Source organism: Delphinus delphis, chromosome 6 (genome assembly GCF_949987515.2).
Source record: "Delphinus delphis chromosome 6, mDelDel1.2, whole genome shotgun sequence".
NCBI lineage: Eukaryota > Metazoa > Chordata > Mammalia > Artiodactyla > Delphinidae > Delphinus > Delphinus delphis.
The window spans coordinates 10,995,141-11,018,236 of NC_082688.1; the positions used below are offsets into that span (position 1 = coordinate 10,995,141).

Consider the following 23,096-nt stretch of genomic DNA (forward strand, 5'->3'; position numbering starts at 1 on the left):
CAACACAAAAACCCGTAAATGGGAAGAAAACCCTGAAGATTGCGCTCCCTTGCTGCAGCGAGGCGGTGAGCTGCCACTCAGAGCTGAAGTCTTTAGCCTCGGCGACTCCGGGTTTAAATAAATGAGCCTGAACGCCAGCTCACCATTTTGTGAACACAGAACATGGATGTTTCTTTGCCGTTTAAGGACTGTTTGCCAGTGGTGGGACGGGACGGCTTTGGGAACGTTTTCTTTTAAAAGGCTTGTTGGTCCCAGATGCCATAAAACCCTATGGCCCTTTCATCAGTCCCAGGAGGAATCCCTGACACAGCTCTCTTCCCCCAAGTCACACCCACAGGCCCTCATAACACACCATCATCTCTCCCGGCTTCTCCTGCCCTGAGAATCAGTGGCATCTCAAAAGCAACTTCACTGCAGAAGGGGCGTCCGTTTCCCCAATGACCCAAAGGGCTCACCCCTCCCCCCAGTTGGGGGTCAAGCTGCTGAACTGTTTTGGGGGCTTCAGTGTGTCCAAATGCAAAATGCGGGTGGAGGCCAGGGCTGGGACGGACATAGCCAAGGCAAATGACAGGCAGAGCAAGTGGACATGAAGTCAGGCTGCCCGGGGCTGTGTGACCTTGGCAAGCCGTGGAACTCCTCTGGGCCCTGGCCTCCTCATCCGTAACACAGGGCTAACCCCACCCACCTCCCAGCCCTGGAGCAAGGAGTAAATGCAATCCCAGCTCACTGGGCAATGGTCACTTCCCAGGCCACTTTGAGCACTGATGGTCTTTCTGTTCTCAGCACACCCTCCCATAGTACCCAGCATCACCCAGACACATAGTAGGCCATTCACACTAGAGCAGACTGGTTTAGGACATATGCTTCGAGAGCCAAAGGCCTGGGTTCAAATCCTGGCTCAGCCACAGACCCACCGTGTGCCCTTGGGCCAAGGACTCAGCCTCCCTTCCCTCGTCTGTAAAATGGGACTAATAGAACCTGCATCACACAGGGTCACTGAGGGGAGTCAGTGCCATAATACATGGCCAGGGCCTGCCTGGGGTGGCCCCGGGGGCCAGCAGCCCTGAGAGGGAGTGGTTGAGAGTCCTGGGGGAGCCTGAGAAAAACTCCTACCTCCTAACTGGGAAAACCACTTTCTCAAAGACACTGGAGGCAAAGCAACCCAACGAGGCCACCTCGGGCCCCCTGGGAGAGCCGGGACCTTGAACAACAGGCAGCATGTTAAATCCCCAACAACAACCTTCCCAGGGCGTTAAGAGACTTCGGAGAGCCTCACCCCATGAGGCAGACTGGGGACACCAAGCCCCCCACATCACAGCCCCTGGTCATCTGTCTCTAACACCTGGACCAGGGACGCTGAACCTACTTTCCCCATTTCTTGTTTCCGGTCGGTCTCCCCACAGGAATGCCAGCTCCATTTTGTCTCTTTTGTTCATTACGCGTCTTAGGACAGTGCCTGGATCTGTGGGATCAATGAATGACCAAGCCAAGCAAGGAAGGGATGAACTCCCCGGGGAGGGCGGTCCTGGGCTGAGTGATTTCCAGCGTGTCCCAGCATGGAGAGGTGTTCCTGAGTGTCACAGGTGCCACCACGCTGCAGTCCTCGCCCCACAGTGTCATGAATTATCAATACGATAACAGCCGCCAACGGCTGAATGCCTGTTATGTACACGCTCACCTCACTGGATCATGAAAACTCCCCCAGAGACAGGAATTGAAATTACCCCCTGCTTTGCAGTGAGAAAACTGAGGCCCCAGTGCGAAGTGACGAGCCAAGGAGACGCGGTGAGCAAGAGGCAGAAGTGTGACTTGCATCCAGGTGTGTCTGACCCACCATCGCCCTCCTTCCTCTCTGATCCGAAGAGCAGCCCCAGGGCTGGCTGGATCTTGGAGGAGGAGAGCTGGAGTTGGAGCCTCGGGACCGCTCCCTGCCAAGAAGGGTGACTGCCCAGAGGCAGGAACCGGCAGACAGCAGAGGCTGCGGTCCAGCTCCCTTCCCGTTCCACGCACACGCGGCGGTGGGGGCAGTGGCTCAGCCGGGCAGCGACCCCAGCCATCCAGCCACGCCTGGGAGTCTTCGAAGAGCAGTGGCTTTGGGGATCACCCGGGCCTGGGTTCAAACCTCAGTTTTCCAACCATGTGGCTTATGGCTTTGGACCGATGGCTTCTTTCTCTGAATTTCAGGTATCCTCATCTGGAAAATGGGGTCAGCCTAAAATCGTTGCAAGGGTTAACTAAGGGAACACAGATAAAGCACTTGGTCAGATCGCTGGTGCACAGTAGGTACTAAATAATAAGCATTAGTGAACTTTCCCAAGGCTCCCTCATTCATCGCTTTGGGAATGGCCAGACATGTACATCCTGTGGCTGCCTGGCTCTCCAGTTCCAGGGCTGGGAACAGCGTGGGTGGCTGGTGGAATCCGAGCGCCCGGCCCTCTCTGATCTCCAGGGCAACACCTGCTTGGCATCGTTCCCGAGGAAACAGGTCAGCAACCTTATCATTCGATTTCTGACCCTTGTCACTCAGGAAGTCAGAGGCGATGGGTTTGTCAACACAATAACATCTGGCAACAACGTAAGGGATTAAAGCAGGGAGGGCATTTCCAAGGAGGCCCATGATCACGGTGTGTCCTTTGCACGAGACGCCCAGGGTGAGGAGGGAGCCCAGCGGGCCACCTGATAGCGGTCACGTTCCGGGCCAGCGGTCTGTAGACAGTACCTCACAGCAGAATTTTCCCTTCCAATAAGGCTGGCCTCGACCACATGTCGAGACCCAATACGGGGACCTTGCTCTTTGTGAAGGGCTGTAGTTCTCCCAGCAGGGGCAGCTTCACGGGCAAGAGATCAGCATCGGCACATGTGGCCCTGTCCTCAGGAGGGAGACCCTCGCTTGGAGTTCCATGCTCTGTGTGCACTCTCTCGAAAGTCTTCACCTTATCTTTGAACTTGTGTTTTCTAAGCGAAGTTGGTGGAACAATGGTGCATGTGCTGGGGGTGTGAAGTCTCAGCTCACGAGTGGTCCTGCCTTGCCCAGGGCGGGTCTCAGCTGCCCACCTCCCTGCCTCCAACAACCTCTGCTGTTCTCCACCCTTGGCAAGGGCCTGGCTGCAGACATGGCGAGGGCTGGGGTCAGGTGTGCCTGCCCACCGAGCCACAGGGTGGAGCCGTGGGCACCTGCGAGGGTCTGTACTCACCCTGTGAGTGTCCCTGTGCCCAAGGGATCATGGGCACAATAACAAATTAAAAACATCACGACAGGTGGGGAGAGAGACTGTGAAAGGAAGGAAAAAGATTTCTGCCTGCTTTTTGAACAGGGGACCTACATTTTCATTTTGTACTGGGCCCCCCAAATTACGTGGCTGGCCCTGCCTTCCATTTATTTATTGATCCTTGGGGACACCCCTGCACCTCTGCAGAGCTAGAAGACACCGCTCTCGGGTCTGAGGCCATCACTGCCTAAGAAGCTTCTCAGAACAAGGCCCCCCCCCACCCCCTACCCACCCTGCCTGCCAGGCTTGTTCTTTGAACTCCTATCAATCATTGGTCACTGATTGCTGTCTTGTGGGCCAGGCCTGGTTTTCCGGTGCCGGGGATGTGACGGTAAACCAGATCACAGAGCACTGATGGAAACAGGCAGGAACGTTGGTAGCAGAGTCAGGCGGTCCCGCAGAGCAGCAGGGGGGGCGAGGCGGGAAGAGCTGGCACGTGCAGGCTGCCTCTCGAAAGCAGGGACGTGGGGGTCGGCTCTGGGAGACGGGCAGGAGCTCCTCCATCAGTAAGGTGGGGCCACCCTGACTCACCTCCCGGGGCTGTCGGAGATTGAAGGGGCTATCGTGCCTGAGGGGTGTCTCCAGCCGGCCGGAGCAGGCACGGCAGAGAGAGGGGACGGCACAGGCACGAGACACTAATGCAGGGCAGTCAGCAGCCGACTCCCCAAATGACTGCAAAGCCAACAATGAAAAAACATCGGAGACGCAGCACCGCCATATCCTGAGCCCCTACCACACGCCAGGCACCTGGCTAAGGTGGCTTGATCTCACCCCCGGCCCCCTCCTGGGGTAGATATTTATTCCTGTGGTTTCTATTCCCACTTGACATTTTACAAACATCACCTTACTTTCTGTGGTTTAAAAAGTCCAGTTGGTACCGAGCACGGGGTCAACCATGCTTTTCTGATATGACGCGTCACGGATAGAGAAGAATTCACACTGACTAAGAGCTCAGACTGCACAGTTGGGCCAACCTGGGTGTGATCTTGGACCACCCCCCAGCTGTGGGTTCTGGGGCAGATCTGACCCGCCCTGGGCCTCAGTTTCCCATTTGTAACTTGGGGTTAACAAGAGTCCCATCCTGGAGGGGTTGCTGTGATGAGTAAGTGAGGTGACGTCAGTGAAGGACGCAGCACACAGCCAGTGCTTGACAAACGTCAGCCAGTGCTCACTGCCGTGAAACCCCAAAACATCCAACGAGAAACCCGAGCATCGCATGGCGCTTCCCGGGACCGTGCGAGTCTGCTCCCTCCTTCCTAGCATCTGCCACAACTCTGCTCCGAGACCGCTCTCTCCCCCCATTGTCATGTCACATCAGTCCATAAATATTTAAACAACATGTCATCAGATTATTATAACATATGATCTATAGCACTGATGTGCTGCAGTTCTGCACATTTGGGCTTCGTTTTCGGAATATCGAGACATAAAATATTTATATATTTAGCCAACCACGAGATCTCACATTCTGTCTCAAAATGCTGGGTGGTGGCAAGACGCTGAACTGAGAGGCAACGTGTGAAGGGGATGCCTTGTTCTCACGTCGGTTCCTGGGGCATCTGGATTGTTTCTGGTTCATTCCGGGGACGTCATTGTGTGGCCCGTGAACGGGTTTATCGCAGCAAGCAGAGGGCCGGGACTAAAAAAACCCCGTAAGGCGGGGCAACAGTTCAGATCACTTGGGCTCTGTCATTTTCCTTTCTGTATCGCCACAGATCTGCGCATAGTAGGTGCTCTTAAACGTCTACTGGAAAACAAGTCAATTCACCTGCAGCCCACAGCACCACCCAATGGGCTGGCGTCCAGCAGGGATTCAGTCACATTTGCTCCCCTGTTTCATTCCATCCCCACTGCCCAGCACCAGGCCTGGCCCGGAGTGGGATCCAGTGAATGTTGCTGGATGAACGGCAATTGAAGGAATAAACGCGTGACCAGATAAATCACTTAATTAGCTAATAAATGAATGCGGGATAATGACTCTGGTCATGTCTGCTGGTCGGAATTATACTGTGTAAGACCCTCCTCCAGAGAAACAAAGGCTCTCCAGTCACCCGTAGTGGGTAGGCAAAGGGGTTTTCCTGGGTAATTAAATACCTCGATTGCTAACATTAGCACATCACAGTGACCATATGTCCTGGAATTTTCAGTACTATGCAGTTTCAAAGATGCCACCCCCTAAGCCATTCGAGCATCCAGGAACTTCTCACACACCAGCGACGAAACAGCTTCTTCCAAAACTGCCTCTCCTGTCCCCAAATGTCACTAAAATGCTTTTACAGACCACTGCTGTTTTGGGTGTTTGGAAACAGTGGTCATCATGTGTCCAACCTAGAGATGATCGACATCTGACGTCCTGGGAGGTCACAAAAGTATTCGCAAATTAAAGTTATTAGCTTGGAGTAAAAGTATTTTCTTTGTGTGCTCCCCAAATGCCATGCTGTCACCATCAAGAGCTGGCATGCCCCACCTTTGTCCCCAGCCTCTGCATAAAAATCCAGTCTTCATTTCCTCTTGGGTTGGCTGAGGCTGGCATTTAAAACAAACACAAAAGGCCACTAAAATTCCTGAGGGAGACGAACAAAGGAAATGCACACGCACTGAGTCAGGCACGCCAAGTCCATGCTTGAGATCCCGGTGTAACTAAATCCGGCTGGACTTGGCTGGACCCGCCAAATGCATGGGGTGGGCTCCCTGTCTGTCTGCCATGTGCTGCCCAGTGGTCCTGCCACCTGGGCACCCACCCTGGTGGTCCACCAAGGCCACACCAGCTAGGGAATCGTTTCCTCTTTCAACCCAGGATTCCCTGTTTTCTGGGCTGGGGCAGAATCTGGGCTCTTGTTCATTTGCTGCCTAGCAAATGTCTGTGCCCAGAGGTGGCGTGGGAGACTTAACCCCTTCCCCTTCCCTGAGCAACACCCCCAAAGATATGTCCTCTAAAAAATAAGCGTGGTTTATAGACAATGCAGCTTTAAGACATGGCGCCCACCAAATCCTACCCAAAGCCCCCCCTCTACAGACTTCAGGAGGCACCTCTGCAGAAAAGGGGCAAAGGAGGGAGACCCCTGTAACTCTGGGAGGTAACCTCCGTGTTTAGGTTCCTCTACTTGGAATAATCCAAGGACAAGTCTTTCTCTCAGAAACCTTCTCTGCACAGGGGAGGGGCCGTCGGGCACAGCTCAGCCTTTTGCTGGCCACTGGGAGGAATGAAGAGGGGGTGCTTGCAGCCAGTCGAGTTTGCCACCAGCTTCAGTAAGTCCACAGAAACATTCTTCAAGGATCCTGTCACTTACCCACTTAAAACTTTCCATCCATTCAGCAACTATTAATTGAGCACCTGTGTGCCAGGCACGGTACTGGACACTGAGGTACAGCTGTGGTCCACAGACCAACTCTTACCCTCATGGAGCTCACATCCCAGTCTGGGAGGCAGATAACAAACACACGACGTCAGGGATGGATAAGGGCCCTGAAGAAAAATAAAGCAGGGCCAGGGAATGGGGAGTGAAGGACGTGGGATTAATTTTGACAGAGTGGGGATGGTGGGGTCTCTTTGGAGAAGTGACTTTTGCAGTGTCCCTGTGAAGGCTAGGAACAAGTCATGGGAAGATTAGGAGGAAAAGGATTTCAGGGAACAGCAAGTACAAAGGCCCTGAGGTGGGAGTACGCTTGGCATGTTTGAGGAAAGGTAAGGAGGCTGGGGCGGAGTGAGTGAGGGGGAGACTGCTGAAAAGTAAGGCTGCGAAGTAGCAGGGGCCCCACTGCTCTTGCAATAAAGACCAAAGCTCACAGATCCTGGGGGGCCTTGGCAGCCTCCTCTCCCACTATTTGCCCCCTTGGTTCATACTTTTCCTCCCAGCTGCCTAGGAGGCCCTCGGCCTGGCCTGGCCACCAACGACAGCCCACACAACGGGCACTTCCAGAGGGCAGCCTTCAGACCAGACCCCAGGACACAGGTTTCTCACAGCACTAAGGCTTCTTTATGTCTGTTTCTCTGTCCATTAAATGGGCATAATGGTACCTGTGTCACAGAACTGCAGGAGGATGAAGTGAGTTAATCCATGTAAAGGGTTAGAACAGAATGTAACATGTGGTGAGTGCCTGGTACAAAGGCTCTATTGAAGGGTCCAAAGGCTGAGAAAGTGGTAGGAAGTTCCTGGCTTCGCACTGCTTGGGGTCTGTCTGCAGCACAGGACCGCAGTCTGGCTCCCAGCTTCCCATCCCACGGCCCCACCTACCCACTCACGCTGTGGGCTACCTGCCCTTCACCCCAGCCTTCTCAGGCCTCCAGGCCTCCAGCACCTTGCCTGGCAAATCTCACGTCTCCCTCAAGGCTGGGGAGTCCCTCCCTCCTGGAAGCCCTCCCACTTCCCCAGAGAATGAATCCCAAAGGTGTGCCTGCTGTAAACTGCTCACAAGCACCTACAACGGGGTCATGACACAACTTCTGCTGCTACAGGTGGTGGGTGGGACCATTATAGGGTCTCTGTGCCAGCTCCCAGCATAATGCCTGACTCAGAACGTCAGGACGTATTTCTTGAGTGAATGAGCGGACAGATGACCACATAGCAGCCAGCAAGGGCATATCTGCTTAACAAAATGGAGTCCACTTAACCCAAGCAACAGTGAAGGGTCTGTGTTTCCGCACTGAACTGTTCGCCCACATTCTGGGCCCAGGTGCCACGAACCCAAGCCTTGGCCTGAAAGTTGGGAGAACGATCTGATTTCAGCCACAGAACAGCCGCAGCCTGCGTGGGAGACCTTAGGCTGGTCACAATCTTTCTGTGGGCCTCATTCTCCCTATCTGTAAAATGGGAGGCTTTTAAGCTTTTATTAAAGCATCAGAAACTTTTCTTTTTTTTTTTTATTTCTTTTTTATTTTTGGCTGTGTTGGGTCTTCCTTGCTGTGCGCGGGCTTTCTCTAGTTGCGGTGAGCGGGGGCTACTCTTTGTCGCGGTGCACAGGCTTCTCATTGCAGTGGCTTCTCTTGTTGAGGAGCCCGGGCTCCACACGCGCTGGCTTCAGTAGTTGTGGCTCGTGGGCTCTAGAGCGCGGGCTCAGTAGTTGTGGAGCACGGGCTTAGTTGCTCCGCGGCATGTGGGATCTTCCTGGACCAGGGCTCGAACGTGTGTCTGCTGCATCGGCAGGCGGGTTCCTAACCAGTGCACCACCAGGGAAGCCCAGAAACTTTTCTTATAAAAATTTTTTTTCCAAATAAAATTAACCATTTTAAAGTAAAAATTAAGGGGCATTTAGTACATTCCCAATGTTGTGGAACCACAACCTCTACCTGGTTCCAAAACATTTCCATCGTCCCAGAAGGAAACCCTGTACCCGTTACGCAGTTTCTCCCCATTCTCCCCTCCCCCACACCCCCGATAACCACCAACCTCCTTTCTGTCTCTAAGGGTTTATAGATTCTGAACATTTCGTATAAGAACCTTTCTTAAAATGACACCTGAGCAAAACCTCCTTATATAAAACAGGAAGGAGGAGAAGGGCCGAGGCTGAAGACGGTAGGTTTATCTCTTCCCCTCCCCCTTCGGGGAGCTGACATCCCCCATCCTTAGTGGCCTTTCAGGGAAGGCTCTGATCCCAGACCCTTTCTTTTCAGAGTTCTAATCCTAAACTTGGGTTTCTAAGGCAAATCACCCCAAACGGTGCCCGAGAATCAAGGGCCTTGAGCCTGGCGTTACTGGCCCACTTGCCAGATGAGGAAGTAGAGGCTGGGCCCACATGAAGCCCTAGCCTGAGCTGACTGCTGGGGAGGAGCTGGATTCAAAGATCTCCAGAGCCCGCCGATGCTCTCCCCTCACCACACACACCAAGGTGGGGTCTCAGATGTGAAGAGCTGGCCAAAAGCCCACAGAAGCTACCTCACGAGGGCAGCCAGTCCCGGGGGACAAAGGTCACTCCTCTCCCTCGGGGAAGACAAGTCAGCCTGAGGGAGCCCCAGTAGCTTAGGGGGCGCCAAACACGCACAGTCTCCCTCAGCCCTCGCTGTGCAGACTCTCTGTGACGACCCTGTTGGTGCAGAGGGCCACCTGCTCACTTCCAACCAAGAACTGCCTGCCCCCGGCCCAGGTCTGCGACAGCCGCTCCGTCAGCACAGACCTCTGATGGGGCCAGTGCTGTATAAATAATTAACAAAACATCTGCCTTGCTTAATAACACACCGTGGCTGACACAGCTCTCGGGGCCTCCGGAGACCCTTCAACTCCAAGACGACGCACCAAAGGCTCACTTTCCTCTCCGTGGGGCTGGCGGGGGGGCAGGTAGACAGGAAAGCAAAATACTGATTTCTAAACATTTCCCTGAGATGCCCAGGGCTACCCTGACATTTAAATCTTGCCTCTTGGGACTTCCCTAGTGGCGCAGTGGTTAAGAATTGCCCTGCCAATGAAAGGGACACGGGTTCGAGCCCTGGTCTGGAAAGATCCCACATGCCGCGGAGCCACTAAGCCCGTGCGCCGCGACTACTGAGCCTGCGTGCCACAACTACTGAAGCCCGCGCGCCTAGAACCCGTGCTCCACAACGAAGAGTAGCTCCCGCTTGCTGCAGCTAGAGAATGCCCGCGAGCAGCAATGAAGACCCAATGCAGCCAAAAACAAATAAATAAATTTATTTAAAAAAAAAAAATCCTGCCTCTTTCCAAATTGCCATTGTCTCCTCCACTCTATTTTGAGGGTCATGGTCATCGAAAAGTGCTTCAGTGGCACCTACCCGGAGGGGCCCCCGACACCCCCTTTTAACCTTGTTTCGGGCCTCAAGATACAGGGGCACTGAAAATACTGCTGACAAAGAGATGACCTTCCCGGCCCTGTGACCCTGGGCGTGTCCTCGGTAATTAAATAGTTCCTAGTCTCTCACCAAGCACCCACGTGCTGAGCATTTTGTAGGCATTATTTTATTTAGTTCTTCCCTCGCACTTTATGAGGTCATAATACTGCTCCTGTCTTCTGGATGAGGAAACAGGCTCCCAGAGGTGAAGGACTTTTTCACAAGCGGCAGGTCTGGGCCTCGCACCTCACTCATTTGGATTGTGGGTGAGTGCCTTCCCCCTCTGGGCCTCAGCTTCCGTCCTGTAAAATGGGCGTGCAGCTCTTCTCTGGATGGCGAGCCTGCCGAATTCCTCACCTGCAGCTTGGACTGATCAGAGCTGAGGGTGGTTTGTATGGTAACCCTGTCCCTTTGCAGGTCTCTTCCGACAATCCCCAATTTCAAAGACTTTGGGGACAATAAGGAACAAGAGACGGCAGGCCTTGGGGAAAGGGGTCGAGTACAAATTCCACCTCCACTGCCCACTTGCTGTGAGAACGGGTCTGAGGGACTAAACCCCATGGCCTCAACTACAACTCAGGGACCTCGGAACATTCTCCTTAAACAGCTCTCGGCTCTCCATTCACTAGGATCGAGCACTGCCCCCTCCCCCAGCCTAATTTTGAAGTGTGAGGGTTAAACAACTCCGGGAAACGCAGGCCCTGCAGGCTCTCAGTGGCAGCCTCCCTCCCCCTTCCCTTGTCGGAATTCCTTCACACTCTATGGAATTCTTACATAAAGCCCCTTTTTCTTTTCTGTGAGGTCACCATCATGCAGATGTCTAAGAGAAAGAAAGACTGGCTCCACATGGATCAAGGCCGTTGGAACTGAATGCGTTTCAGATCCCAGCTGGCCACCTTTCAATTCTGTAGGCCCCTCATTCAGCCCCCCTCACCCCCCAAAACAGAGCCAGCTACAGTGTCGAGTCGGGTTTGGGGGGCAGTGATCCTGCTGGTACATGCTGAGAAGGCCTGGCGAGAAGACCCGGCCTTTGCCACCAGACCACCCGAGAAGTTGTCTGTGGAAAAATCCAGAATTGGAGACAACGGCAGAGGTTATGTATGAGGGTTTGTTTCCACACAAGTAAGTCTTGTTAGAGGGACAGATGTCAAAACGCTAGATCACTCTCCAAGTTCAAGTTCCCGAATTAAACGTCACAGGAAATTACACCACCAACTGATTTGCCCCAATGTCAGCTCCTGTCTGAGGAGGCCGTTGGTCTATTTCAGTTTGGGCCAAAGGAAGGGTCTGTGCGTATGCCACCCAGCTCAGACAGGGATGGATGAAGCCACTGGCCTGCTTTTTTTCTCCTTAAGTTAACATTTTCCCAAAAGGCTATCTTGTCACTACCCAAGAATCAGAAGTGAGAAAATAGGCAACTACCAAAAGCCACCGAGGGTCTTTGGCCAAACGTGGCCATCCTTCACCTTTCAAAGCAAATTCACAGACACCCAGGGGTGCCCAGACCACCCAGACACCCCCTCACTCCACAAGCACCCTTTCCCCAGAGCTCCAAGTTCTGACCACCATCTGAGGCGATGGCCAAGGAAGGGCCCATGGGCAAAACAGTTTCCTAAGAATGATGTCAGCAAAAAAAAAAAAAAAAAAAAAAGAGAGAGAGAGAGAGAGATAAAAATGTAGAAACAAGGACTATTTTTACCTCCCCAAATCACAGGCCAGACGGGAGAGAAATCCATCAATGCCAGAAATGCGGCTGGGCCTTCGCACAAGATCTATTATTTCACACCTTAAATTAACGCATCTCAAAGCAATTTGCAAATGTTCATCAATTTGCAGAACATACTTGCAAGGGAGAGAAATACCTTTATCTTTTCAACACCAAAGGACGCTCGCAGGAGCACCCCACACCCAAAACCACACAGGTCTTCGCACACAACATTCCTTTCCAGTACAGTGTAGTATAAACCGTGGTGTAAATGGAAATGAACGGGGAAGAGAGACAGGCACGGGACTGAAATGGTAAGGAAGTGACAAGAAGCCTACGTAGAAATGATGCTGTTGTCAGATATTCAGAATTGAGAGTCCGGCCCCGTGGGGGTAACTCACCATCATCAGGGGTCAGGACGCCGGGCTCTTCCTGAGGGCAGCGTCCTAGGTTGCTTCCACCCCACACAAGCCTGGAGGTGCCAACCCGTATTCAATCTCGGATGACTCACCAGGGCCCTCCACTCTCCACCCTCTACCTCCCTGGCTCGGTCTGACCCAAGAAGGGGAAGGGAATAGTCTTCTCTTTTTGACAACTGTTTTTGACACTTCCCTTCTGAAACCAATTTTTGGCACTTTGAGAGGAAAGAAAAAATGTAAACCGTGGCCCTTTCTATCTGACAGCTCTGGCTCCTCTGCACCAGAGGGGCAAGTGTGGACGAGGAAGGATGGCAGTGCCTTCAGGAAGACCTCTCCCAGAAGTCTGGAGCCCAGCAAAGAACCCAGCGTGTCTTAATCCGCAGCAGGACAAAGGCAGACAGACCTGGTTTAAAGTTAAGAACTTCAGCTCTGGAATCAGAGATGTGGGTTTGGATCCTGACTTTGCCATTTGCCAGTTTACGACCCTGCCCAAGTTACTTCATCTTCCTCTCTGTAAGATCAGGATAACAACCCCAAACGTTCGCACTGGGCCAGACACATGGTGCACAGCCACTGTGACCTTCCAGGTTCGGTGGAGAGACTATGGGCTCTGCCCAGTCACGCCTGGGTTCAAATCCAAGATCAACCGTATATCATCATGTGATCTTCAGCACATGATTTAATCTCTCTGTGCCCTAGTGCCCTCACCTGTAAAACGGGCATCATGATCGTTCCCATCTCATGATGTTGGTGAGTGGACTGAGTGAAATAAGGCAATTAAAGCTTTTAGTACCGCGCCTGGCACATGGAATACCCTCCATGAATGGTGGCCACTAGCCATGGTGCATAACTTTCATAAAATTGTGCACATTTCATCGCTGAGCCTCATTTTTCTCATCTGTAAGATGGAGATAATAACCCCTACCTCACAGTGAAAACTAACTAAGTATATGTACGTTTAAAGCACTCAGCACCCAGTCTGTGCCCCTTCAGAAGGCAAATCCTGGTGCAGTGGAAAGAGGATGGGCTTGAAGTCAGGCAGGTGATAGGATTCTGCTGCCACCTCCTCTCTGTGGTCCCAGGACACTGCTCGAACTCTCTGAGCCTCAATTTCCTTGTGCGTATAAAACCAGAAGCCACGCTCCACAGCCTGACGTTTGGGAGGATTGTGGCGCCCAGAACAGTGCCCGGCACACAGTGGGTGCTGCATAAATGTGAATTCCCTTCCCCCGCTCCTTCCTTGCTTGAAGCCTCCAGAAGTCCCATCTGGCAAAGCCAGGAGCTCCGTTTCTTGAACCCTGAACGGCCCTCTACCCAGACCAACCTGGGCTGCTGCTTACGTCGGGGACTTTATTTTGCGGAGGTAGAAACTACTTTTTAGTCATTTCCGAAGCAGACGGGACGGCAGAGGCTGACAAACCGCAGGGACCATTTTAAATCCTGGGCCTTTCTTCTGGGAAGTTAGGCAAGAACCTTCCCAAATGTTTGCCCGTGGGGCTCTCTGCCAGGGAGTGACTCATCCACAGCTCCCCACAGGCATATTTTATTTGGGGGTGGGGGATTGAGGGAGGGCCTGGCCTTGCTGGGGGAGGGGAGGCAGCATTTCCAGCACACCCAGAGGTGGGTTTGGGGTGTTTTTTTTTTCATTTTTTAGGACAAAAAAGAAAAAGAATGTGGGTCTTTTTTGTTTCCTTCCAGGTTTTGTTTGCTAAAAGAAGACATCCAGAGTTCACTCAGTAAGCTGCTGCGTGGGGAACAGGCGTTTTCAGCCGGCTCTGCAGCCCTTTCAATGAAATTCTTCTTCCATTAACGCCACGGTTTTTAAAATGTCCCTCCAAGGTTTGCCTGCGCACACACTGAGCTCCTAAGACGACATGTTCCCCTCAGAAAGGCAAGCCAAATTTTGACAATCCAGAGGAACTAGGGAGCTCCAGAGATTCAAAAGTTTGCCTTAAAGCAATTAAGACTTTCGACTGCAGAGATTTTCAACATTTATAAAGCACACCAAAAACTGTCAGTTAAAACATCAAGGACAGACCTCGGAAGACAGTGTCCAAAGCCTGCTGTGATCAATTTGTTACCGTCTTGGGGGCTCACACTTGGAGCCCAGGCTCGATACAAGTAAATCAGATGAATATCTATCTACTTAGGCAGGCAGAGAGACACCCCCAGATACATAGACAAGTGTCCCCGGACCCCTGGTCTCCCCAGGGTCAGCCCCACCCTGGGCCTGGGGAAAGGGTTAAAAATTCACCAGGGCCAGAGAGGGGCAAGAACAAAGCCAGGGGACACAGAAGAGTTTTTGGGAAAACTGAACACAGGTCCTCCAGTGCCAGGCCAAGAGGCTCCACCAGGCCCAGCGCAGCCCCAGCCCAGTCTGGAGCCCCTTGGAGGGTCCTGCCAGTGGTCCTGCCCAGGCCCGGCGGGGCTCTGCGATCTGACCTCTGGCCTCTCATTCACCAAAGAAAACCCAGCACCCATGGGGTGCCCACACCAGGCCTGCTTCTCTCCACGGGTTCCCCTGACATCCGGGCCAGCGGCGGGCACATCACGCAGTAGGCCTGGTGGGCGCAAAGGGGGGCCCTCAGCCTCCACAGCAAACATACTCGCATGCTCCTGTACACAAATTACACACTCACATCCACATATGTACACTTTTGCCCTCAAGGGCTCATAAATACACACACAAATCACTTGTGAACGCTCCCACGTGTGCGCGCGCACACATACACCCAGAATCCACACATTCTCGGTCACAAAAATGAGATCCCACACGAAGCGCCTGGCGCATAGTAAACACTCAATAAATGCCTAAGCGGGAGCCATGCCCGCTTGCCCCGCACTCACTCACACCAAACTCCACCACCCCACCACGCCGACGCTCCGAGGTGCACACGCACCAACTCGGCCACAGGCACGCGCGCACTCCTGCGAACACACCAGGAGGGACAGATGGACACGCCGCCCACGCACGCTCGGACGCACGGCCGAGGACACACTCAGACACGCACGCTCACGCGCGTCCCGACCTCCCGCATGCACACCCGCCCGCTGTCCCCCGCGGAGCCTCGGGCGCGTGCGCGGGCACGCGCGCCCCGCTCGGCCCGAGAGTGGGTGGCTGCCCCGCGGCCCGGCCTCCGCCCCTTCCCCGGCCCGCGCCGGCCCGATCCGGTCGGGCCCCGGCCCCAGGCCACTCACCGGCTCGCGGGCGGGCTCGGCTGCCGTAGGGAGGACCGGCGCACGGTCGGCGGGAGCGGTGGGTCCCACACGAGTTGGCGGCGCCGCAGCTGCACGCTCGTCCGCTGGGTTCCGCCGCCGCCTGCGCGGGCCCGCGCGCGCGCTCCCGCCCCTCCCCGCCGCGGGGCCGCGCCGCCCCCTGCGCTCGTGCGCGCTGCCGCCACGCAGGCTTGGGGGGCGCCCGGGCGGCGCCCTCACCGAGGCCGGATCCCCTCACTCTCCCAAGCCCACTTAGCCGAGGACCCCCTCCCCATTTCAAAGCTGGGGAAACTGAGGCCCAGATCACACAGCGAGTCAGGTCCAGCATCTCCCCTTCTTCTCGGGCTCTAGACACTTCGGGTCTGCAGTCAGTCAACCCCGTGGACCCCTCCCACGCATCTTTGCATACCCATCACCTAACTTTGCTCCGTCACAACCCAGAAGATACTAAAATCGGTTAATCAACAAGCGCTTATTTTGCGCCTGAATGCGGGCACTGAAGTAGGCTCCAAGGGTATCTCGCTGTGGTGAAGGCACTGCTCTCTGCCCTCAGAGGGCCAACGTCTCCTCATCTGGAGCTCCCCACTTCCTGTACACCCCAAGACCAGTAAGAATCAACGTGCAGAGGTTTCTGGAAGAAGTAAGACTCTGCTAATGAATGCTTAACACCCCCTCGAAGGAGACAGAGTCTGTATGGGGGCCCAAAGGCAGCAGCTCAGCTCCCTGCTTCACTTCCTAGGGGGACCCCACCCCCCAAAAGGGGACGCTCCTGGCCCAGACAGTTCCTGTTTCCACACTCGCTGCTTTTCCTCTACATGCAAAACTGTGCTGTGTCCCGCAGGAGGGCAGGAACCAGGGACTGACGCTGGCTGCCTGCCAGCTGTCCAGCTTGGTCACCGTGCTGGGCACAGGGGGATACCCACTGGGCCTGTTTGCCCAGTGAATGGACATGTTTCAGCTGGCTCGGATGTCTGACAATGATGACACCAACTGAACACCCACTGTGTGCCAGGCTCACGGCTGCACACTCTGCCTGCCTGGTGCTGTTCAGTCCCACAGCCATTATTTGAAGGAGACTTTATGCTGCTTTCGTGCCCATTTTACAGATGGGGTAAATGAGGCCTAGAACTGAAGCTTAGAGTAACAAATTCTCTTGCCCAAAGTCACCCAGCTGGTAAGTGGTTGAGCTAGAAACTGGACCACAGATGATCTGATTCCTGTGCCTGTGTGCTTAATTTAGGATGTGAAGAGTAGGGTTCTGTGCTGCTGATACAAGAAGGGGCAGACGGGGCAGCAGCCCATCTTTGTAGAAGCCAGCCCTTCTACAAAGCGACAGGGATGAAATGGATCATTTTGCAAATTGGTTAGCCGTTAGTTGGGGATCTGATTACAGCCTCACCTCACATGATATACTTCACAATAAATGCCAGATAGATTGAACAGTTAAATGTAAAAAATAAGCATTGCAGAAAACAAGAGGAAGTAATAGAAGTTCTGAGATTGTGTGGCAGTCTTACTAGTAGGTGAGTGATATTGACTATATTCCTGCAGGAAACATTCATTCATTCATTCATTCATTCACTCGACACATACAGCACCTTCTATGGGTCAGATGCTATTCTAGGCACTGGGTTACAGTCATGAACAAAATACAGCCCAGACTCTCTTGGGGCTTCAATCTGGGGGTGGGAGGTGGGGGAAAAGAGAAGTATCTGGCATGGCAAGGAAAATAGGTTTGATGGAGAAAATAAAGCAAGGAGGGAGGAGGAAAGCCCCCCAGGGGTGCTTTTTCATAGAGAGTGCTGGGAGAAGGCCTCTCTGATGAGGTGACATTTGAACAGAGGGCTGTATGAGGGAGTGAGGGAAGAGGTCCTCTGTGTATAGGACAGGTTCGTGCTCCAAGAACCATCCTAGTGCGCTACAGAGCAAGAACCTGAAATTCCTCTTTGAAGGAAACTTTGCGAGCAGCACCTGACCACCGAGGAAAGCAGCACTGGGACCCCCACGCATGTCTGTATAAGAATCTACCATTTGTAAAGCCTGTTCCCAGCCTCACAGAGCCCCTGTAACAGGTACTCCCAGTGTCCTCATTTGCCATTTAGGAAACGGAGGCTCAGAGAGGTCAAGAAGTGTGCCACAGGTCACACAGCCAACCACCATCAGCAGAGATGGGTCTGGCTGCAGGCCAGCTGTTGGCTGCTGCTGAGTGTTAGGGGACTGAAGAAGTCCTGGCCGCCACCTTCCCTCCCTCTGGGACTATAATTCAGGAACAGGAGGGCCTAGGGCATCTGCTGTAGGCTTCTAGAGACAGGAGGGTGCAGCAGCAGGACTTGAGGGGATGCGGGGGAGTCATCCCCACCCTGTTTTCCTGGCCTTCCTCTTCCTCACCTCCTACTTACTTCCCTCTGGCCTGGTCTCAGCCCCTGGTGACATGCTGGGGGGAAAATCAGGTTAAACTCTGCCCAGAGACCCTCCAAGTGCCCTGCACTACCCTCACTACCCTGGCCATGGCAGGGGTAGGTAGAGAGAAATGGTACAATGCAACCTGAGCCCCACTCAACTTTTGTTTTTAACGCAAAGCATTTTTCTGTGAGTCCCCAAATGAGTCACTGTTAAGAGGTGCTTTGCAAAACGAGTCCCAGAATTAGAATCAACATCTCCCCACACACAGTGCCTGACGCTCCCTCCCACGGCATTTGTGAATCTTGTCTAGGAGAAAGGCTCTCTGTTCACCCCCAAGGGTTTCAGGATTAAGCCTGTGTCGTTTCATTATCTCTCTGCATTAGGGGAAGAGAAACTACTCTTGCTGGGCACCTTCTCCATGCCGGGCTCTGCATTTTCCCAGCATCCCTCGAAGTGGGGGTCAGGATTTCTGTTTTACAGATAAAGAAGCTGAGGCTCAGAGAAGGAAGCTGGTTTGGACCCGGGTTTACCAAAAGCTTATATTGTTGTCAGTATTTTGGGGGAGTGGTAGTGGGGGGAGAGGGAGCCATAAAGTACTAGGATCACACCATGTTCTTTGAAGCCCCTTTGTCCCAAATGTCCTCTTGCCAGCTTCCCGTTGGTGGGCATTTTGGGGGGATGGTCTGGGTTTTCCCAGGAACTCTTGTTTGTTCTTATCGTCTGAGTGTGATTATTAATAGCACTCCTTTTCACTTCAAAAGTGTCTTGGTTTATTTGATAAACTTTAATTTAATTAAAGTTTAATTTAAACTTTAATTTAATTTAATTCAGATTTTACTTTATGAAATAGAGGCCTCTTGTCTGCTGGGCTTCTCTCCACCTCCTGATGTCTGTCTGTGTATCTGACCAAGAACTTTCACAAGAGTTTATGGGGATTTTCAGGAGCGGCAAACCCAGCTGGCTGGGAAGGGAGTCAGGACTGGAGTCAGGGCTCCCTTCCACCCCAGCTCTGCCCTTTGCTCCCTGTGTGACCCTGGGTCAGTTTCTTGACTGGCAAAATGCGACCTTGACCTTTTAGGATTTCCCGTTGCTCAGTGTAAGCTGGAAAACCAATTGAACATTTTGGTAAGGGCTGGGAATGCAGGAAGCAGCACTGCCCTCCATGCCATCATATGGCTGACCTTTTAAAATAGCAAACCTTCTTTTTAGCTAGTTTAATTTTTTAAAGATTTATTTTTTGAATAAATAAATGCCCACAGTTGCCCACAGTTCAAAGTTCAAAGGTGCAGAAAAAAAATGGTGAAAATTTCCTTTCCACCCCAATCCCCAGCTACCTCCTTCTTTTCTCTGGAGGGAACGAGTGTTGCCAAACACACTCTGTTCCCAGACAGTGTGCTTTGTGTGTGTGTGTGTGTATACACGTGTGTGTATTTTTTCTTCTCTTCTTTTTCACGCAAATGATAGCATCTGATCTACAATGCTATACAACTTGTGTTTCCTTCACTTCTTGGAGACTACTTCCTATCACTCCATAAAGAACTATTTCCTTGGGCTTCCCTGGTGGCGCAGTGGTTGAGGGTCCGCCTGCCGATGCAGGGGACATGGGTTCGTGCCCTGGTCGGGAAGGATCCCACATGCCGCAGAGCGGCTGGGCCTGTGAGCCATGGCTGCTGAGCCTGCGCGTCCGGAGCCTGTGCTCCGCGGCGGGAGAGGCCACAACAGTGAGAGGCCCGCGTACCGCACAAAAAAAAAAAAAAAAAAGAACTATTTCCTTTTCTATGACTGTGTAGTATTTCAGAATATTTGCATTTAATCCACATTTAGCAAGCACCTTCTCTGTATACTGTTCTAAGCACTGTGGGATATGACAGAAGTTTCAGCCATGGTCCCTGCCCTCAGGGACTTATGGTATGATTGGGGAACAAGAAAAACAGAAAACACTGGAGGGGCATAGAAGAGCAGTTTCTCCAATGGCCCCCATGTTCATTGTGAGGTTTGGCTTTGGGGCTAATTCTTTTTTATTATTCTCAGCTCCAGAGATGCGTTGGGTGGATGAAAGAGGCCAGACATGGGTTCTTTTGAAACTTGAAAACTCAGCTGTGTGCGTTCAGGCAATCCACTTCTTCATTCTGGGCCTCAGTTTGCTCATCTGTAAAATGGGGACAGTCAGCCTCTATCACAGGATGACAGTGGTCACATGAAATTGTATTCCTGAAAATGCTTGGTGAAGAGTTAAGTGCTGTGCTCCTAGGCTGGAAGATCTGGGGAGGCGAAGACGATGCCCTAAGAAATGGTACATTAAGTGCAAGGTGTCAGCGCTCTTCTGCCCAGAGGGAATCATCCTGTAAGCTTTTCACGCTTTGCTGATCCTGTGATAACTGCTAAACTGTTATCTCCTCCAGCCTTTGGCAGCCTTAGTCGCCAACTTTGAGTCTGTTAGAGGCTTGACCTGGTAGACCCCCCCCGACCCAGGAGGCCCCGGGATGTGGGAACAACACAAGTTCACTGTCTACAGTTAAGGTGGTGGTGGAGGGGGACTTTGGGGATTATCATTCCAGATGGGACTGGCTCAAGGGCATGCAGACAGGAAGAGGCAGAGATACACCCAGCGATGTTGCTACGTCCCTGCAGGTCCTGCCACCAAACCTCCAATACTTGGTGTTTCAACAAACAGATTCAAACCCTGACTCGTAATGAGTACCAAGAACTGTGCCTTTCATGTATGTTCTCTTAACTGACCTCCTCAGCTACAGTTTGAGGTAGTGATGCCCATTTGCCCGTTTTGCAGATGAGCAAACTGAGACTCAGAGACTGTTGATACTAAATTAACAAAGGAGTGGGTGCTCTGTCAGTCCCCACTAGGAGCACTCAAAACCACTGCGCCCCTATGTAAAAGGGCTGGCATCAGATGTGGAGACGGGGGACTGTGGAAATGTTATTTTGGCCTCCGAAGGATTTTCATAAGCTCACAAAACACTGGGACTTTGGCCCAGCTTTGCTTTCTGGATGCCTGTTCTCTCCTGATATTGAGCTGAGGGAGACTGTCTGGCTGTGGCTTCTTTTCTCTCCTCCCTGGGGGAGGGGTGCTGATGGATTCGCCTGGGCCTCATGCAGCTGCCCGGAGCCTGACACAGGGGAGACATGAGATTCATGGTGTGACTGGAAGTTCTTGCGTGCCCAGGACAGTTCTGGGCTATGCCTACTGTCTCAGCATCGATGGTAGTGTCCCCTTTCACTCTCAAAAGTGTCCTGGATTGGACAATAAGTTATATGGCCACCCTGTTATTCATGTCAAATAGAACAATAACTTGCCAGGTGAATAAGTAACTGATCATCTCAGTCGGGCACTGAGTCATGCCCTGTGTGGTCCACTCATTGGCTCTGTGTGTGACATGGGTGTCAATGTTCAGATGAGATAGTTTACAGATGAGAAAATTAACGTGGTTAACCGGTCTGTCTAAAACACAATTTAAGGGGGCATCTGGTGAGTCCAGAATTCTGCTTTGAGCTGAGTTAGCAGGGTCCCATGCTGGCCATATTTCTCTCCCAGGCATCCAGGTGTCTCCCTGGCTTTGGGGGCCAAGTGAGGGGTCCAACTGCCCTTCCTGAGATTCCTGGGACATGGGGCTAAAGTGAGTCTCCTCTGGGCCTGAGGCCTCCCCTGTGCCCACCACGGGGCTGGATGCTCTCAGAGCAGATGGAGGCTGGGAGACCTCTGGATTTAGGGCTGATGACACCATCCATCCATCGACCCCAGATACCCCAAATGAGGGAAGTGCTCTGAAGGAGGAGATGGGCCTTTGGTTGCTAGGTTTCCCAGCCCTGCCCCTGGCTTTCTGGGAATGGGTGTCATTTTTCCAGGCATCAAGACGTGCCAGGATTGTGCTGGGGGCAACGGGGTGGAGGGACCAGTTGGAGGCTGGAGGCTGGCGGAACGGGCACGGGAGCAAAAGGAGGAAGACGGCTGCGGCGGGAATCAGAAGAGGCTTCATTAGGTTTCCCTGAGGAGGGGCTTCGCTGCCACTCCCTCCCCCCAGCCCCAAAGCAGCCCTCTGTGCCAGAAGTGGGGGCAGAGAAGGTCTAACCCATTGTTGGGAAAGAAAATGCATTTCCCCTCATTCAGTGATAGTCTGAGGGACTTGGTCCGGGGCGGCCATTGCTGTTTTGGGGTGATTCCCCTGAGGCAGGGTGTATGGGTAGAGAGGTGCATCGGAGGAGAGGCAGTGAGTTCTGGGGGCTCCAGAGCCCCTGAATAAGGAGCTGTGTTTGGGCACTGCTCAGCTCAGAGCTGCAGGCTTTGGGTTCTGAGCCGTGTTGCTCAGGCCGACCTAGGCAAGGCAGCCACTTTGACCCCATGCGTTCTTCCTGAAGCCAGTTGCCAAATACCACAACCCAGGCTCTGCAGCCAGCCCCCCAGAGCTGGGCTGGGGCCAAGGCCCTCGGCAGAAGCTCAGCCCTGGAGCCAGTCAGACCAGGCTTCAAAGTCTGCTTTGCCACCTACTGGCAGCACAGCCCTGGATGAAGCTACCTCACCAACCAGAGCCTCAGGGTCCTCGCTGGGAAACCTTCTCACCAGGTTAGGGTGAGGTGAAGATACCAGGCCAGCTCCTGGCTGAAAAGCATATCAGTATCAACTGTTCGTCAGGCTCAGAAACTAGCACTTTACATTTTACAACTGTCATTTCTTTTAATCATCCCAACAAGCCAGTGAGATGGGCGCCAGGGTTACCTCCCTTTGCACCACCCATCCAGCTGGGTGTTTGCCTCAGTTTCTCTGCCTGACAAAACAGGCTCAGAGAGGTCAAAGGCTCGCCCAAGCTCACACAGTGGGGAAATAGTGAAGCTGTAATTTATGTGATATGCAGATACATTTCACTGGCACAGCTAGCTCCAGGGTCTCATCTATAAAATAAGCATAATGATACCATGAGTCACTTCCTACTTCCGGCAAATCCCATACTATATGCCTTTACGAGAAAAAAAAAAAATCCCTTAGTAGTGTTTGCCAATTTCCATGGTGTAAAGTACTCCCAGCACAGCCGATTTAAACCTATCAACATCCGCTCTGGAATTCCCAAATATTTAACAATCTGCTCTTATTCAACAGTTTGCTCTCACCAGCCAGTGCAAACCAGCTCTCATACGTCACTGGGTCCTATTATCCCCCCCTTAGGCCCTGTAAAGGGGTGGCCCTAGTCTCAGTGCTTTAAGATTCCATTTTCCTTTGCTAGGAAAGAAGGAAGGCAGCCAGCCTGTACTGAGTACCTACCGTGTGCCAGGAGCTATGGCACTGCATCCAAACCTAG

General features: G+C 52.9%; 1 protein-coding gene across 1 annotated transcript in view; it reads right to left on the minus strand.

Annotated features, from left to right (window-relative positions):
- The window catches only part of NEK6 (NIMA related kinase 6), an 85,359-nt gene extending 69,868 nt beyond the window's left edge, over positions 1–15,491 (minus strand). Inside the window, exon 1 of the mRNA XM_060014172.1 lies at positions 15,370–15,491. The gene's annotated coding sequence lies outside the window, so the exon portion shown is untranslated. The remainder of the gene's footprint in view (positions 1–15,369) is intronic.
- Positions 15,492–23,096: the final 7,605 nt, after the last annotated feature.